This window comes from Oryctolagus cuniculus, chromosome 1 (genome assembly GCF_051225735.1).
Source record: "Oryctolagus cuniculus isolate XC-2025 breed Fujian yellow rabbit chromosome 1, ASM5122573v1, whole genome shotgun sequence".
In the NCBI taxonomy this organism is placed as follows: domain Eukaryota; kingdom Metazoa; phylum Chordata; class Mammalia; order Lagomorpha; family Leporidae; genus Oryctolagus; species Oryctolagus cuniculus.
Window position 1 is genome coordinate 56,925,351 of NC_142867.1, and position 18,733 is coordinate 56,944,083.

Here is an 18,733-nt window from a genome sequence, read left to right on the forward strand (position 1 = left end):
CAGGGCAATGAGCCAGACACAGGAAGAAGTCCAATGGAATGCTGGACACTAGAGGCACAGTGGTGTTGTGGAAGAGTCTGGATGGGGTATTAGGAGGCCTGGGGACTTCTGCCAGCTGCCACTCCCCAGCCACGTGATTTTTTATTTTTTTGACAGGCAGAGTGGACAGTGAGAGAGAGAGACAGGTCTTCCTTTCCCGTTGGTTCACCTTCCAATGGCCGCTGTGGCCGGCACACCGTGCTGATCTGAAGCCAGGAGCCAGGTGCTTCTCCTGGTCTTCCATGCGGGTGCAGGACCCAAGGACTTGGGCCATCCTCCACTGCACTCCCTGGCCACAGCAGAGAGCTGGCCTGGAAGAGGGGCAACCGGGACAGAATCCAGTGCCTCGACCAGGACTAGAACCTGGTGTGCCAGCACCGCGGGCGGAGGGTTAGCCTATTGAGCCACAGCGCTGGCCCCCACGTGATTTTACCCAAGTCCCTTCCCCATCTCCTGCAAGTAGCAGCTCTACAGTACTGCGTATAAGAGCAAATTCATGCAGCAACTAAGCATGTTCTGTGGGCACTGTCCCCCCAGCCTTCGGTTAAGGGCATGAATTCAATGTTCCCAGCACCTAGAACAACCAAGGTGGGGCGTCGGGCAAGCAGAGGTGCCTGGCTGTGACTTCCTCGGGGGCCCTGCTCCTGGTTTATGAACTCCGTCCTCCCACGTGGACTGGAGCCAAGCAGTTTTCTCTCTCTCTAGCTTGCCATTTAATCTCTCTCTGCAGGGTGAAGAAGGCCTTGCAGATACACTCACTCCTTTGTATGTCTTAAGAGACAGAGGCCCGGCGAGAGGGAGTACCTAGGCCAAGGTCACATGCACTGGACTCCCAGGCCAGCCTCTTCCTGGAATGTGGATTGAATGGATGAGAAATGGGTTGTATGGGAATGCAGCCCCACAGGTCTCTGGCTGAGACCTCTTGCTGGGTTCCTGCTGTGTCTGGAGGCCCCCAGCGACACACACCACCTGCCTGAACAGAACCACACCCATGGCTGGAAGAAGTCTCCGCTCCGATGTCATTCCCTGTTCTGGAGTCCCAAGTCTGGGACATATGTCTCCCCTGAGTGTGCCCAAGCCCTCATCACACTGAATTGAGCCTGCCTGTTACTGGCTGTCAGTCTCCAACCAGGCTGTGAGGGGGGCCAGGACCTCATATGTCTTGTCACAAGCATAAGCAGTGCCCCGCACATGGTAGAACTAAATGGGCGGAGTTGGTCAGGGGAGGGGAAGGCAAACGTTGAGTCTGGTATGGCGACCTGTAGGGGCAGCACTGCCTGCATAGGAGATCTGAGAGGGAGGCGGGCAGGGGAGTGAGTGAGGCAACAGCCTGGCCCTGGGTGACCGTGGGCTCTGCCAATCTGGGAGGGCTGTTGGGGAGAAAGGCAGTGGTTGTGAGCACCCACAATCCCTCAGGGGGGATCTTTTGATGACCTGAACCCAGAAGGCCGCTTAGTTGGAGGGGCGGAAAGCTCTAGGGGGCAGGACTGCCAGTGAGAGCTTTGAAGCCGGCCAGGGCTTTGCAGGATACTGGGGTCTGGAGGGCATGTGAGCTGGAGGCGGGCCTGGGGCGCAGAAAGGAGAGGCGGATTTAACTCCCTCGCGTCCCTATTAGATGGCGACTTCGGAGGGCACGGCCTGCATCCTCTGTGTTCTTTCTGCCCGGCTCCAGCGGAGTTGCTAGGGCAGGGATCTGTTGGGAGTGGCTGGGGCAGCCCGCTGTGTGGGACAGCAAGGGTAGGGGTCCTGCGAGCTCCCTTCTTCCTCCCCGGAGAGCTCTCCCTTCCTCGGACGGTGCAGTTCTCAGGGAGGGACCCTCTAGCTGTCCCCAACGTCCTTGCGCGAATCCCCACGTGAGCATGTTTTTGCCAGCGGCTGCTAAGCCAGGTCTAGCCACCAGGGGGCAAGAGGAAAAAAACGAGCTGTCCTTAAGGTCAGTGTCCCTCCTCTTCCCACCCACACGCACCTGACGGCCAAGGTGGGCGGGACCTCACCTGGCTCTCACGTAGAGCCGGCTAGCTCCGTTAACCCCTTCCGGCCGAGTCCGAGGCGTCTCCCTCAGGCAGAGTCGTTCCCACAAGAATTCGGGGGTGCACATCTGACAGGGGAGGGGCTGGGGCAGGGTGAGGTCAGGGTCTCCGGGGGAGACTGGCACTCTCCGCCCCTGGGGATGGCCGAAGGGCTGGAAGAACCCCGCTGGGGGGCGAGCGAGGCGGGAGCTGTGGTCACCTGCGCTGGGCCTCGGCGGCGGACGCAGGGGAGAACGCCGAGGCTGTTAGGGCACCCAGACTCGCGGGCTCCCCTCGCCGTCGCGCTGCCGGGGGCCTGGGCCGCAGTCAGCGGTCGGGGCGGGGAGAAGGAGGGCAGACAGAGAGCGGAGGGAGAGACGCGGAGAGAGACGCGGAGAGTGCGAGCTGGGCGGGGAGACCGTTCAGCATGCGCCGGGGAGCCCGCCGGGGCCGGGGTCTGCGCGGGACAGCCTTTCCCGGCCCTGACCTGCCCGAGTTCCGGGCCGCCAGGTGTTCAGCTGCGGGCGGGAGCGGGTTCCGGAGCCCCCCCGGAGTCCGCCAGGCTGGGACGCAAGGAGTTCGGCAAGACTGGAGACAGGGAGGGGGAGGAGGCCGCGGAGGAAGGGGGCAAAGAGGAGAAGGGGGAAGCAGACAGCAGGGAGGGGACCTGGCCCCTGGGCCCCCAGCCCCAAAAGAGGCCCTGCCCTCCGCGGGGTCGCGCTCTCCTCCCCCGCCCTGCCCCCGCCCCCGCCCCCGCCCCGCAGCTTTGTGTCCCCGGGAGGGTGGGCTGCAGGATTTCCAGCCAAGCCTAGGCTGCCTGCTCAGTTTTTCCAAACCCTCCAGTCGGGGAAGGCGGGAGCCCTGTCAGGATAAGAGCCCGCCCGCCCCGGCCGCCCCGTCCGACCCCTCGCCCAGTCCCCGCGGCGTCTCCGAACTCCTCTCCCTCTCCGGCCCTGGCCTCTGCGCCCTCTGGCCCCACCTTTACTGGCTCCCGAGTTCCAAGTTCAAGTTGGAGGGGGCCGGGTGGGTCCCACAGTCTGAGAGAGGCGCTGGCGAAGCCACCCGACCGCAGGCGAGACCCTGAGACCTTGCGGGGCGCCGGCCCGGCTGCCAGCCTGGCGCCCGCCGCGCCTCGGGACTCGGCCTCTGGGCCTTCTGGGGGGCCCGGGGTCTCCCACCGGGGCGGCGGCGCAGCAGGCTCTGCGCGGCAGGTGCCAGGCCCCGGGGAAGGCTCCGAGGAGGGGCGCTGGCACGGGTCTGCCCGGCAATTCTGTTATGTGATCATCACCCTCCGTTGGGAAGCCAGGCAGCTGGAGAGAGTGGGGGACGCCAGGAGGCCCGGTCCGCTCTTCCTCAAGGGCCCGGGAGGCGTCGCCAGCAAGATGGGGGTGTGGGAGCAGCCCAGCCGCGAGAGGATGTGGGGGTCGAGGGGCAAGTGAGGAGCTCTAGGCGATCCGGCGGCGGCTCCGCAAGCCCCGCCCCCAGCACGCTGACGGACAGCGCCCTGAGCCAATGACTGCGGTCGCTGTGGGGCTCGTGGTTAACTCTTTCTTGGGCGCTCGGTTGTTTGACGGGATAGTCCCTTACCGGGAACGGTCCTCGCGGCCTGGAGCCCTCGCGTCTTCCCTGGCTTGTGCGCGGGACCGGTGAGGGGAACCGACCGGGCAGCCGTGCGCCCCAGCCACGCCGGGCACTCGGGATGCCCCATCTCAGACGCTCTGCAGGCCCTAAGTAAGCCGTGACAGATGTGCGCGCCCGTTTCCAGCGAGGCGTCGCGTGGCGCTGGCACCCCCCACTCGCTGACACACCTGTGACACCCCTCGTGACTCAGTGACACACAGATACACCGAAATCGCCGCGGTTCCCCCGCTCGCCAGTAGAGGGAGCCGCTCGATTCCCGCCGCGGGCTGCCCTCAGCCTGTGCTTTGGCTCCTCGCTCTCTCCCGGGTCCCACCCAGAACTCGTGGCTGCCCCCAGTCTGCTCGGCATCCCAACCTGGAGCCTACGCTGGGTCAGTGAGTCACAGCTCCACCCAGGGGAGCGCTCCACATGGCCGCTCCCCAGGACGGGAGCACCGTATGTAAGAGACCCCCTTAGAACCTATCCATCACGCACCCCTACAAACCCCGGTTTCTGGGCCAATGACCCAAGGGCACCATATGACCACGTGGCTGGTCATGTATGTAATGCAAGACTGTGCGTGCGCTCTTCTAGAAGCATCCTGTTTGAGAACTCGTGGCCTGTATTATCCTCCAGGGACCCCGGAGAGAGACGAAATTGACGCCTGTTTCCACGGACCAGGCACTAGTGTAGGTGCTGGAATCTCCCACAGCAGAGCTCCGCCTCTCCGGACCTCGGTTCTCTTTTCCTCCCACCTGGTAGGATCGTGCTGCTGCCACCCGTGACCTAACGCGGTGCGTGCACAGCAGTCAGCAGGCACTTGCAAAGTACTCTTCATTGAATCAAAGCAGGATCCTGCCACTGTGCGCATGAAAGGACTTTGCAGACTGTGATGTGTCAGACACAAGCTGGGCTGGGTGGGTGGAGGTCGTCTTTCCAGGTCGGCCTCCCCCGAGCTTGCCCAGTGCCCAGCGGCTCGCACCATCGATGCATCAGATCCTGAAGTCCTGTTGTGAGGAGCACAGAGGCCCCAGGGAGTCTTCGGTGGCGACCAGACACAGGCTCAGGGGAAGGAGTTCCAGCATCTGGGTCCTGGGTAGGGTAAAGATGTGACAGGTGTCGGAAAGCAGGGAGGTCAGTGAGGGCTGGAGACCCTGGGAGACCATCCGTGGGGAGGGGCAGGGGAGCAGCAAATGAATACACTTGCTGGTATCCTTTCTTTCCAAAGCTCGAGGAAACACTTGTCACCTGGTGATCATTCCAGGGAGGAGGGGGCGAGACCAGTAGGATGGAGGCAAAGTGACTTGGGATAGGGAGATGGAAATTCTAGCTCTGGACTCGCCACTTTCTAGCTGTGTAACCCCCCGAGTAAGTCCTTCGGTAAGGCCCGCCTCAGTCTCCCGTAATGGGACCATAACATCATTCTAGCAGGTGAGGGGTGACCATTGACATAACATGTGAAATGCTTTCAAAAAGTGCTTTACAGTTTCTTTTGCATTGCATCCACGGTGCAATAGGGCGCGTGTGTGTGACTGAAAGAGAGAGACTGGCACTTGGAGGTTAGGAGCGAGCTCTTTTGAGAAGACAAAGGTTTCACTTCCACAATTTCTCAGCATCCACTCAGCTTTGCTGAGGACCGAGATGAAAATGATCATCTGTGTCCTCCAGGACCTCATGGTCCACCAGGAGACACATGAATAAGGAGATGCTCAGCGCATCCTGGATGCGGGTGGGTACAGGAGCAGAGGGGACCCAGAGGTGGGTGTGCGCGGGTGTCCAGGCAACCCCCACTCCTACCAACCAGGGCAGACTGGAGGCCAGACTTGTCAAATCTCTCCGGAGCCGAGCCTGGGATGCTCCTCCCCGTGCTCAGGAGTGGGGAGGAGAGGAGGGCCAGAGCCCCGCTCCCCGCCCCCGGGCCAACCTGCCTCCCGCTAGCCGGCCGGGCGCCTTGCCGAGTCAGACCGCTGGGAGGCTGGGGGAGCCGGCTCGGGCGAGGAGGCGAGCGAGATGGGGGAGCTCTTATTTTGACAGGGGCCTCTCCGGGCTCTGGTATGAAGGCAGAAGGAGGCAGCCAGAGAGCCCCGAAGCTTATTCAGGCTGGGGAGAGGAGCCGAGCGGAGGGGCGAGCGAGGCTCCGGCTGCGCAGGGCAGCCCGGGGAGGCGGCGGCGCGCGGCGGAGCCAGTGGCCGGACATGCCCCGAACTCGGGGCCGCTGCACCACCGCCGCCGCCCGGAGCCAGCCGGCCGGACGCCCGCACGCCTGGGTCCCCCGGCGCCGCGCCGCCGGGGGGCTGCGACCCGGACCCTCGGCGTCCGACCAACAATAAGCGCCCAGACAGCCCCCTCCCCGCCCCGTGCCCGCCGTCCCCGCGGGCCTGGGGGAAAGTGAAAGGAGGAGGCGAAGGAAGGGAGGGAGGGAGGGAGGGAGGAGCCGGAGCCCTGAGGTTGGGGCCGAGACCCCAGCCCCGAGCCCCGGCCCGGGCGGGTGCGCGCGCTCTCCCGCCGCTGCCCGGCGCCCACGACCATGCTCCGCAGTTGGGAGGCAGGAACCCAGGCGCCCCGCGATTCCCGGACACCCTCTCCCGGGCCGGGCTGGGATTGAGATCAAGGCGTCCAGGATCAAAAGATCACCGCCTGCCCGCCCTCTCCGCACCTCCAACTGTGAATCAGAAGGACCCCAAGCCACCCACCGACCCTGACCTGGTCATGGCATCCAGCTCCGGCCTGGCGTGAGGACCCTCGGACCCGCGCGAGGTGAGGGGTGGGTTGGGGGCGAGGGCGAAAGTCATGCCAGGCCAGCAGAGGTGCGAAGGAGAGAGCACCAGTTTGAATTGGGGAGGGGAAACACAGACTGATTGTCTCTTGCCGGCTGGCACACACTCCCTGGCTGTTTAAGGGATGGGGGACACCCCCAGGGCCGGCAGAGGCTACTCTTGGGCACCCCATCAGGTTGGCAGCCCCAGAGCCCAGGGAGGAGGGCTTAGGGGCAGCAGGGGGACCCTGCCACCCTAGCGCAGAGAACAAGGCCATCCTTGGGCCAGCGGGGGGGGGGGGATGTAGTCCCCTCCCAGGCTCCCCCATCCCGTGGGTCTAAGCACCCCAGCCCTCCTCCCCTGGGCTGCAGAGCCAGCGGAAGGAGGTGGGTTAGGATTGGGGGAGCGCCGGGGCCACCCTCTACCCCTAGCGCTGCCTGTGAGCAGCAGAAGCTGTGGCTGCTGGGGATTCTGAGTGGTGTGGGCTTGGCTGGGGGTGGGGGTGGGGGTAGGGCAGTCCCACAGTTCCTTGGAGGTGTCCCCACACTGCTGAAGGGAGGGGGCCCCTGCCTTGGTCCACAGGGGTCCTTGGGGAGGAGAATGTGGGGGAGAGAAGTGAGACTCCACAGGAGGGGGGACGACCCATCCCAGCGCTGCCCAGAGAGGCCAGGTCTGCTCCACTCTCCTCTCTCGTGGGGGCTGAGGAAGACACCAGTGCTCAGAAGCGGGGGGGCTGGAAGGTGTCTGCGCCAAGCAGCAGAGCCCTCTGGGCTTCTGTCTGTCTGTCAGTCCAGCTTCCTTCCTTCCGGGTTGTGCTGACACCTCCTCCCTCCTCCTCCTCCTGTCTGCCTGCTGCTTGGGCTGTGTGTTTGTGTCTGTGTCTGGGGGACAGCTGCTGCCGGGAGGAAGAGTGTTGCCCTGGGAAAGGGGCTCCCGGGCCCCCTCAGTCTTTTGCTTTCCCTCCCAGGCTCCGCGGACCCTTCCCGTAGGAGGGCCGGCTGCGCACTGTACCTGCTACAGCCCTGAGACCGGCCCTGAGCAGCTCTCTGCAAGAGAGACCTCTGGGGCAGGCAGGCGGGCTTCCACTGCCTGCTTCTCCCCTCTCCCTAGCTCTCCAAGGAGCAGCTAGCTACTTCTTCCTGACCTGGGCCACCGGCTCCTCTGCTGGCCCCCAGTGTAGGCTGGGCTGCCTCCTCTGGGTCAGGACCACAATTTCATGGCCCCAGGGGAAGAGCAGGCCCTGTCTTCCTGGTGTCACTCCAGAGGTCCTGCTGGTAGAAGCCTCAGGACAGAGGGAGAATGGGCAGGGAGGGAGACAGGGCATCTCGTGTCAGAAAGGTACCGGCTCCCGGGGGTGGGGGCCTCTGCCTCCTTGGCCCTTGAGGACCAGGCCTTGGAGGCCAGCGTCTGGCCACCTCTTTTGGGGTTCTCTGCTTACCTGCGTGAATCCTGGTGGAGCTGGGCTAGGGGTTCGTGTTGAGAAGGATGCTGGGGAGGGGTGGAATATCTTTTATCTTGAATCCACAGTGACTCTTGTGCCCAGGGTAGGAGGGTCCCGTGGCTAGAGACAGTCTAATTACGGCTATGACAGGGCCCTGGGGGGCTGCTGGTGCACTGAGGCCGGCCAGCAGCAGTGAGCACGCCGGTGGTGATCTGGGACCTAGTGACCCTGCATTGGGCCCTCATGACGCTGCTGATCTCCTAGCTCCTGGGTTATGGAGGAGTCTTGGGCAGTGTACTCAATGTCCATGACCAAGTCCATGACCAAGGCCAGAGACCTGGCAGGTGGCAGTGTCGACTCAGCAAGGGCTGGAACGCTTGGCACCTGCTTTAGATTAAAGGGGGGCTGCCTGCCGGGGTAGGGGGTGGGGAGTGGCTAGGATGGAGCTCAGTGGAGACCAGGAGTGGGGTGGGAGAGAAGCACCAAGGTGGCAGACAGCAGCAGCTCTGGCAGGAGTGGAGGGAACCAGCAGTCACCCAGGCCTGCAGCCTCCCTTCAGGGAGTCTAAGAGGAAGGGCCGGGGGCACCCACCTACTGCCTCTGGCACCACAGGCTGCAGTCCAGTCCCAGAGTCCCGAGGCAGCTCCTGGGAGCCAGGGTGTCTGTATCCAGGCTTTCCAGTATCAGCAGAGGCCTGCAAGGAGGCGCGCGGTGGGGGGGGGGGCACTTTGGGCTTCCTGCTGCCTTGCTGCTGGGTCACTCATCCCGGGCTTCTTGGTTGCTGAGACTGGGGTGCCAGCAGGGCCTGGGCACCCAGGGTTGACAGAGAACGGCACCCTGGGCTTTCTTGTACCAGAGCCCTGGGCACTGCCCAGGTGCTGACCTGGGGGAGAGGGTGGAGGGGGATGGCACCGTGGGAAAGTGGGCAGCCGTGGGAGCCAAGCGGGTACAGGCTGGGTGCTACGGGCAGGGAGCCTCTGCCAGGCCCGCTCTCCCTGGGGTGGGGCCGACTGTTCCAAGGACTGCCTCAACCTGTTGTACGCCTGGCTGCTCCAGCTTGGCATCTGTGCCCCTGCCTGCCAGCTCCAACAGCTGCCCACCCAGAGCCAGCCTGTGGGACCTTGAGAGAGGAGGCCCTCACTGGCCAGAGGGGCTCAGCCGGGGCTCAGCCCAGGCTGGGAGAGGGGTCCTGAGTTTCCTCAAGCCCGTCCTCTAAGTCCCGGAGCTGGAGCCAGGGGGCTAGGCGGCCAGGGCCAGGGGCTCAGCGGCTCAGGGAAGAAGGGTCCCTGCGCTGCCCGGGAGCTCCTGAATGTCACTTGGACTGGTGGCCCTGAAGGCGGCCTGGAGTTACAGCCTGGAATCTCCTCTGCTGGGTGCCAGGGCCAGGCCTGCAGAGCCCCACCCCAAGCCTGGCCTGACCTCCCCTGGAGGTTGGGGGAGGGGCAGCAAGGGCATTCTGGCTGCCCTGGGAGGGGTGACTTCCTGGGTGCTGAGCAGATTGCCCTGACTCAGTCTCCCCCAGGGTCTACCCTCTCTCTGGAGGGGAAGGAAGCCCTGGGTGCCCATGGGACGCCCCCATCTTGCTCTGAGAGTGGAGAGCCCTGGAAAACCGGGGTCCCTGAGTCTTAGCTTTCAGCTCCCCCTGGGGCTCTGCTGGCTGCTGGGGAAAGGGGGCCAGGGTGTTACTCTGGAGGGGAGAAGCTGGTCGCCACTGCTTTGATGGGGAAGGGGTACAGGCACGCCCCCCCACCTCCTTGCTTTGCCTGTCCAGGGCCAGAGCCGGGGCCTCCCTGTGGCTTCCTCCCCAGCAGCTCGGGCCCTCCCTGCCCCTCCCTGCCCCTCCTGACCTTGGTGGCTCTTTCCAGGCCCCCTTCCCCAGGGGCTGGGACTCCTCCTGTCCAGCCCCTGTCCTCCTGCAGTGCTCTGGGATACAGGCTGCTGGTCTGTCTTCCCCTCCCCCCCTTGCTCTCCACCCCCCCCCCCCAAGCCTCAACTGGGAATGGCCGTGAATCCAGCATTTCCAGCATTTCAAACCAAGATTGTTTTGAAATCCCTGAGCACTCCCCACCTGCCCCAGCTCCCCTCCCCACGCTGTGCCTTGCAAGGTTGCATGTTTGAGTTTGTGCGCCAGCACGTGGCCCACATACTACCTTGTGTGTGTCCGCACATGGGTGTCACTTCTGAGTGTCTCCTGAGCTCTCGGGCCTGCCTCCATGGTGTGGGAGTCTCTTTGGGTCTCAGGGGCCACTCCTGACGAGCTGGCGGTTGTTTCGCTGTGGCAGGGGCTGTGTGTGGGGAGTGTGTGCTGGCCGTGGCTCTCTGAGGTGTGTGCAGGGCTTTGCCCGTCCCCTTGCCTCTCTCCTCCTTCCTGGCAACATGGCTGGCATGTGTGGTCACAGGTTTCCCGCAGTGCCCTGGGACGCGCAGTCCTCTGCCCGTTGATAGGGACGTTTCCTGGCGTGGGGCCCAGGCTTCTGACAGGTTCCGTGGTCCTTGAAGAGCGAGCGAGCGGGCCGTGGAGCAGGGAGACTGTGGGATACACCAGCTCGTGCCACCCCTTGTGGACACCCAGCACTTTGAAGTGTCCCTCCCCATTCTGTGTTCTGATGACATACAGGGGCAGGGCGGGGAACCGCCCACCCGTGGGATTACTTGCTTCACAGAGGGCTTGGGGACAATTGTACAGACATTCAGGAATGCAGACCTCTCCAGCTAGGGACAAATACAAAACAAGACGGGACCCTCATACGTACAGCCCGTGGAGCAGCAAGAGGGGCCGCCTACCCCTATAGCCCTGGTCCTGGAAAGTCCTTCCTGCTGTTTAACCTCCTTGCCTCTTGCTGCAGCCAGACAGTGATCTGCAGGAGGGGAGGAAAAGGGTGGGGTGGTTTAGGTGCTGGAAGCTTCATTATCATACTCAGTCTCCCATCCTGGGGTCCCAGGCGACTGGAGTATGTGAACAACTCAGTGCAGGAGAATAGGGCCAGGACACCGGCTGTTGGGGCCCAGAGCCAACGGAGGAAGCGCAGGAGGTGGTCACAAGGAGAAACTCTCCCTTTTACACCCCCCGCAGCCCCTGGTCCCAGAGTGCAGAGGGAGGAAGGGAGGGGTAGAGGCACAGGTTGGTACAGTGCTTAGTGACCCGGCATGGGGACGGCCTTGGCAAGGAATTTTCAGTTTGTTTCTCAATGTCTGTCTCTGAGACACGCACACACACGTCACTACAGACACCTTCGGGAGATGAGCCCAGAAAAGTCACCCAGGTGGCCATGGGGCCAGCAGTGCCAGATGGGGCCTGTGGACCCAGCCGCGTGCTGGCAGATGCCCTGTGCTGCTTGCCCCCTAGCCTTGGAAGCCGAGCCCAGCTGCGGGCCCCCTGCCCAGCAACTCCGGCCTGCCTGGGAACAATAGGCGGGAGAGGGTTAAGTCTGGTTGGCAGGGACACCCCCACCCCCACCCCAGTGCAGTGAGAGAAAGGGAGGGGCGGTTAGCAGCTTGCTCTAGTTGGCTTCTCTCCCAGAATTCTTCGGAAAAGAATTCCCCTCTGACCCCCCCAATACAAACTGAGCCCAGCCACCAGCCTCCCTCCGCCTGTCGTAGGGGCTTCAGCCAGCTCCCCTCTGCTGCCTCCCTGGGTCCCGGCCCTCCCACCCAAACCAGGGCCCCGGGCCTTCGTGTCTTCAGGGTACCAGGGCCCTAGCTGAGGAACCGTCATTGTGATGTTGGAGCCACAGCCATTCTTTTCCAGGGGTGGCTGGCCCTGGGAGCCTGGCTCCCCAGGTCCCCCCCAGTGCCCTCCCCTCTCAGGCCAGGTCGTGGGAGTCCTCCGCCCCTCCTCTCTCCCTGTGGGGCCAAGCCGTTGGGAGCACGGAGGTCTTCCAGTGCCTTCTCCTTTCCTGCTTCCAGGATAGGGAGGGGGAGTGGCATGGTGGGGCAGCTGGGTCAGGCCTGGCTGCCAGCCAATCCATAGGAGTCCTGGTGGTGGGGGGTGTCTAGGCAGCCCAGATGTACGTGTGTACATGTTTATGTGCTGGGTGTGGGGCTGGGGCCGGGCTGGGAGGAGCAGGGGCCTGGATTGCTGGTGGGGGCTTCCATCTGTGACCCTCTCTCCACAGGGAGCCCCCATCCCGAGCCTGAGCCTGACACCCACTAGTCCCGAGGTGAGAGGTCCGCGTGCCTGCATACATCCTCCTCAGCCTCCCGCTCTGTCTACAGTGGCCGCCGTGTCACCCCGGCTTAGCCTCCTGCTTGGCTGTTTTGTCTTTGGGGCTCCCTCCTGGCTCTCTGTTCCCACTTCTTCCCTTCATTTCCCTCCCCCACCCCTTGGGGGGGAGGCCTTCTGGGGCTGCCGCTGGGCCAGTAGCCTTCAACAACCTGGAACCTGGTTGCTTGGAGCTGGGAGTGGGGGCGGGGCCGGGTGGCTGGGTCCAGCCCAACTCCACTGGTTCCAGCCCAACTCCACTGGTTCCAGCCCTTCTCCAAGCTTAACGTCATCTTCCCTCCCCCTCTTCCCTGTCTCCTCCACCCCCATGGGAGGCAGGAGATTCAGCCCATCACCCTGGAGGGCAAGGTACTATTTCCTTTTCCTCCCAAGTACTTGTTCCTTGCTCCCCTTATTGGCTTTGGCCCCCTCTGGCTGAGTCAAAGCCACCTCAGTGTGGTTTCTGCCCCGTGTAGGCAGAGGCGCACACCCACACAGACCCCCCCCCGACACACACAGACACATGCACACACATGTATAGACATACATGCATAAGCAGACACACATACAGATACATATGCATAAGCTTGCACAATGCATAAGTTTACACACATGTAGACACGCACATGCACAGATACACACAGCAGACACACATGCACAGACTCACACACATATGCATAAGCAGACACATACATACACAGCCTCTCTCCTCCTGCCAGCCCCCTCCTCCCCTCCCTCCCTTCCCTCCTTAGCAACAACTCCCTGAATTCACAACAAACCCTCCTGTGGGCTCCCAGTCTGACTAGGGAAGCTGGAGAGAGCTGGGGACAGGGAGGAGGTGCTTTGTAGAGTGCCCTCAGGAGAGAGGGGCTTCTAGTCCTAGGCCCCCCTGGCTCCCTACTGGAGGCCACTCCCCCTTGACGCTGGGGACAAAGTGGTCCTGCTTCCAACTCCGGCAGTGAAAAAAGTGGGGTGCAGTGGACTGGTGTGGCTGCAGGTGGGTGGGGTGGGGCGGGGCTTGGATTCCACCTCACTAGGGAGTCCCACTTGACCTATGACCCCCACCTGGGGGGGGGCAGAAGAGTGAGCAGCAGCTCCTCTCCAGCCAGTGGCATCTCAGCAGGGGCCCTGTACTGTTGTCCCAGCAGCTTGCCTTGCTCCTCTGACCAACAGGGACCCGCGTGTGTGAGCACATTGCAGACTGGGGATGGGCAGGACAGGGAGGCCCGAGAACTTTGCTCTCTGGGAGCACAGAGCGGTGGGACACTTGTGTTGGGGGTGGGGAGCGGTGCTGTCTCTTTGATCTCTTTCCTGGGCAGGAGCTGTGTTCTTTAAAGCAGACCTGGTACCCATCAGGCCTGGAGGCAGGGTGTGGGGCTGAGAGGGAGGCTGGAACCCCATTCTCTCCCGGAAACAGAGAGGACTGTCACAGTGACTCCGTATTTTGCGATGGATGGGAACCCAACTGCTGGAGAGTCTGGTTTCAGATCCTGACTTTTCTAGAGGCTCTGTGCCTTGGGCAAGTTGCTTAACTTCCTTGTGCCTCTCTTATCTGTAAAATGGAGATAACAAAAGTACTTTCTTAGGCGCTGTTCTGACAGGCTCTTTGGGACAACATCCGGCATCACATGTTGGGCTCCTGTGAATTTGCGTGGCAGCTCGGCTTCCAGTCCAGCTTCCTGCCAAGGTGCATACGAGGAGGCAGCAAATGATGGCTCAGGCACTTGGGTCCCTGCCGCCCACATGGGAGACCCGGATGGAGTTCTGGGCTCCTGGCTTTGACCTTGCCCAGCCCTAGATGCTGTGGAGCATTTGGGGAGTGAATCAGTGTATGGAAGATCTCTTGTCTGCCTCTCTGCATTTCAGTAAGGTAATGTTTAAAAGTTAAGTAGTGCATGTAAAGCAGCTGGGTGGGGGTCAGTAAATGTTAGAGATTCCTCATTATCATTAGTCGCTGCTCTTCCTAGGAGTTCTTGACCTTCCCAGGGGCTGAAGCAAGGAAGAACTGATGGTGGGGCGGGGCGGGAATGCTTCAGAATCCTGTATTGAATGCCCTTCCACACCCACCTTCTTGTTGCCTTGTTTTTCCCACTGTTGATGTCAGCTGACAACTTTAAAAATGTTTGTGTATTTATTTGAGAGGCAGAGAGACAGGACAGAGAGCTCATAGCCACTGGGTTGCTCCCCAGATGTAACAGCTGTGGTTGGGCCTGGCTGAAGCCAGGAGCTGGGCACTCAATCTGGATCGCCCACGGGGTGGCAGAGACCTGACTACTTCAGGCATCACCACTGCCTTGCAGGGCCTGCGTTAGCAGGGAGTTGGAGTCAGGAGCCGGACGTGGCAGGAATCAACCCTGGCACTCCTTGGTGGGACACGGTCCCCTAACCAGCATCTTAACCACTATGCTGAAGGCCACTCCCTCCAGGCTGAGGTCTTGGTTGCAAGTTTACCAAGTAGCCAGAGGCCTGGAGGAGGACCTGGGGAGGTTGGGATCTGTTGCTTTCCCTATCTCCCCAAGGCTGCTGGGGCTGAGCTCCCCCCTCCCCCAGGCCCTTTGCTCTGTTCAGCTTCAGCGCCCCTCCCAGCCCTGCTGCTGTGTTCTTTTACCAGGCAGAACAAGACATTCCCTCCTTAAATGGCTTCAGCAGTTGCCTCCTCTCCTTCCTGGCTTAGGGGTCAGCGACCTTCCTTGGGAGGAGTGGCAGCTGTGAGAACTGCCCCAGGGCTCAGGGTACCCTGTGTGCCCTGCCTGGGTATACAGGGGCAGTGCCCAGGCCTGCGATGTGTAGAGAAGCCAGGCACCTGAAGGACACAGCTGGCAGCCAGGGGGTGTCCTCAAGGTGTCCAGTGGACATCTGACATCTTCCCCTGAGGGGCGTGGGTGAGCGTGGGCTATGCCAGAGAAAGTTCAGGCCAGGGACAGTGTGCGTGGGGCTGGGCACCGGCGTTTCCAAAGGCCCTGGCATGGCAGTGGCATGGCGGAAGGGCTGAGGCCTGGGAACTTCTGTGCAAGGAGCCCTGGGAGTGGGCAGCAAGGGTCGGGAGCCCACTGTGAGGGGGGCTGTGCAGACAGGTGGGTGGGATCATGTGGGGACTAAGACGTGGCAGAAGCACCTGGGAAGCCAGGCTAGAATTCTGTCACAGGGGATGTGGCTATGCGCTGGGTCAGAAACTCCACGTGCCTCTTTCCCTCCCATCACCTGAATACCAAGGCCAGGGACAGAGGTGAGCGGCACCTCTCACGATCACACTACCCCTTGGCCTCTGAGCTCCTGGGCTTGAAGGTCCTGGCTTCCACCAGGGACACAATTGCAGCTCCACAGAACCGGACGAGGGACCCCCCTCCCCACCCATGGGGGTCTTCATGCCGTTGAACCGGGAGCAGAGCGAAGGGGTAACTGACTCTGATTACGAGAAGAAACTGGGGAGCCACTGCTCGGTGGAGGGAGGGGGGCTGCATGTGGAGCAAAGGACGTCTGGGGTGCTCCTCAGAACACTCACGTGCGGTCACCAACCTTGGTGACATCCAGGGCGATCAGCAAAGGCGGGACCTTGAAGCACACAGGGACCTCGGGAGCGGCACTTGAGGTCACCACATCAGAAACACAGCCCCAGCCAGTGAGAGCACAGGATGTGTGGAGTGAGGAGTGGGAGAGAAAGTGTGAGACGTCTCTGCGGGCACACGACCCCTCCAGGTCCAGGAGGGCAGCAGCTATGACCATTTTCTTCCCTGTGTGCTATGTGTGTGCGCTGTGTACTGTGTGTGTGCCGTGTGCTCTGTGTGCTGTGTGTGTCCTGTGTACTGTGTGTGCTGTGTGTGTATGCTGTGTGTACACTGTGTGCTGCGTTTGTGTATACTGTGTGCTGTGTGTGCTGTTTGTGTGCTCTGTTGTACTGTGTGTGTGCCGTGTTTGTGTGTGCTGTGTGTGTGTATACTGTGTAGTGTTTGTGTGTGGTGTGTGTGTGCTGTGTGCTGTGTGTGTGCTCTGTGTACTGTGTGCTGTAAGTGCCATGTGTGTGCTGTGTATTGTGTTTGTACTGTGTGCTCTCCATGTGCGCGCTGTGAGTGTGTGCTGTATACTGTGTACTGTGTGTGTGTATACCATGTGCTGTGTGTGTGTGCTGTGTGTGTGTGTTTATAGTAAGCACCTCTTTATCCTTTTCCCCATGCAGTCCTTGGGGGACGGGATCCTGGTGGCGTTGGACCTGGGTTAAGTGTGAAGACTGCCCAGAGATGGAGACAGTGGCTGCTGGGATTCTGCATCTCTTCATTTTGGAGACAGGCTGAGAAGGTTAAATGCAAACATAAGGGTTCTTTCCTTCCTTTTTTCTGTTTCTTAAAGATTTACTTGCCTATTCAAAAATCAGAGTCAAAGAGAGAGAGGGAGAGACAGAGAGACATATTTCCCATGCATTTGTGCTCTTCCTGAGTGGCCACAATGGTCAGGACTGAGCCAAGCCACAGCCAGGAGCCAGGAGCTTCATCCAGGTCTCCCACATGGGTGCAGGGCCCAAGGACTTGGGCCATTTTTAGCTGCTTTTCCAGGCCATAGCAGTGAGCTGCAGCAGAAGTGGAGCAGCCAGGACACAAACTGACTCTCTAATGGGATGCTGGCCTCACATGTAGCAGCTTTACTGGCTATGCCACACCGCCAGCCCCTATTTCTTGTTGTTTTTAAAAATTTATTTACTTCAAAAGCAAAGAAACAGAGGGAGAGAGGGATGAAGAAAGAGATCGCCCAGCCCCTGGATGCATGGCTGCCTCAGCCAGGTCTGGGCCAGGTGGAAGCCAGGAGCCAGGAACTCCATCCAGGTCTCCCACATGGGTGCAGTGGTCCAAGCACTTGAGCCACTCCTGCTGCTTTCCCAGGCACAGTAGCAGGAAGCTGGATCAGAAGTGCAGCAGCTGGGACTGAAACCAGCATTCCAGTATGCGATGCCAGCCTTGAAGCAGTTGTTTACCCACCGCACCACAATGCTGGCCCCAAGAGTTGTTTTCTGAAAGGAGCGGCCGTGAACCACCATGAAAGTGGCCTTAATGAAATAGAAAAGTGGGGCTCCTGAGACAAACAGTTCCAGAGACGGCCTTGGGAAATGGGAGAGTAAACCGATTCACAGAGAAAGCAGTTAGCTACTAACCAGAGATACAGGCAACAGAACATCCTGCTATGTAGATAAGCCCCCTCCCCTGTGCTTGCTCAAGCTTAACAAAGAAACCGCAAGGCATGTAAGGCACGTAGCCACCCCTTTCCCCTCCTCAATGACCCCCTCCCCTTGTCCAAGCTTAGACACATAGGGCACGTAGCCACCCGTTCCTCCTCCTCCTCCTCGACGACCTCCTCCCCTTGTAGTTGCCCAATAAACTTACGCCACCCTATGGTATGTTAATTTTGTGGTTTTGCCCCTTAAAAGCTGTGTGAGATAGCTGCTCGGGGCTCCTCTCTTGCTCCGCTGCTTGCAGCAGCCAGCAGAGGGCCCATTTGCGCAAATGAAATAAAACTGCCTCCTGTTTTTTGCATCGTCTGGTCTGGAGTCTGTGTTTCTGGGGTCGTCACAAAAGGACACCGCTTTTGGGGTCCTTCATTTTCCTTCTTCATGAAACACATGAGTGTGGTGAATGGAAGTTGAGAAGCCAAAGGGTGGCTGTGTCTGCCCTGCAGGGGCTCATTTGATGTTGTCTGAAGACGCTGCCCTTTGGGGGCTGAGGTAAAGCTGCGCCAAGGACAAGGGGCTGGGGCAGGGAGACCTCTGTCACAGTCTGGAGGGACAGGGTCCCGGCAGGAGGGGACCCCCAGGGAGCAGAAGCCAGCCCTGGCTGGCACAGAGTCTGTCCCCAGGCACTTTCTGCAATTTTTCCCCTTTGTCCTCCCTGCACCTGGACACTCTGTTGTTAACACCCAGTCTGGATACAGTTGCACTTGGGGCAACTGAAGCAATGGCCCTGGGCTGGGCCATCCTCTTAGAGCCAGCCAGGGTGGCCGCAGAGCTCTCTAGTGATGGCCAAGGGGAGCAGAGTCCTGGGTGACAGCTGAGACACAGGCATCCAGGCACCCCCCCCACACCGCAGAGGCTAACCCTGGAGAACGGGGGTCTGATTTGAGGCCAAGGCCATCAGTGAATGGACGTCTCTGCAGAGTCAGGGAGAGGGAACAAGGCAGAAATGAGACTGAGAGATTGCATTACCCCAAGATGTGGTTTACTCCCCTTCTTCCCTGGCAAGGCTCTCCCCACACCCTCACCAGCTTATTAACACAGCAAATTAGCTGTGATTGCAACATTGTCTCCAATGTGAGAAGAGAGTAGTGGTAAACAAGCTAGCAGGGTTTAAGGAGGTAGTGCATCCAACAGGGCAAATGGGCAACTCATGTCTGAACCTACCTTCTGACTGACTGGTGCTTCTCCCCCAGCTTCTAGGATATTGCTGGGCAATGGGCTTTCTGGGTGTGAAATTTGTAAAAATTCTCCCAGAGTTTTCTTCCCCAATGTTTTCCCGGGACATCTCCAGGGGGCAGGCTGGGACCACCTAACTGATGGGGACATGGGCAGGATTTTGACGTGCAAATGCTGGGCTGTTCTCCAAGGCGTGCTAAGGCTGCTTGTTCCTCCCGCAGCGAACTCCCTGTCTTCCCTTAGGCGTCTTTTACACACACACAGGCTGGTGTCTAC

At 60.9% G+C, this 18,733-nt stretch overlaps 1 long non-coding RNA gene across 2 annotated transcripts; it reads left to right on the forward strand.

The window, feature by feature from the left end:
• The first annotated feature begins 6,090 nt into the window (after positions 1 to 6,090).
• On the forward strand, positions 6,091 to 17,584 carry LOC138847631 (uncharacterized). 2 transcript variants are annotated; one of them, XR_016231649.1, is made up of 3 exons: positions 6,209 to 6,425; positions 11,981 to 12,025; positions 16,241 to 17,449. It is a non-coding gene; the product is annotated as an uncharacterized LOC138847631 (long non-coding RNA). The 2 variants fall into 2 exon arrangements; XR_016231648.1 differs by lacking the exon at positions 11,981 to 12,025 and having other exon boundaries at positions 6,091 to 6,425; positions 16,241 to 17,584.
• Positions 17,585 to 18,733: the final 1,149 nt, after the last annotated feature.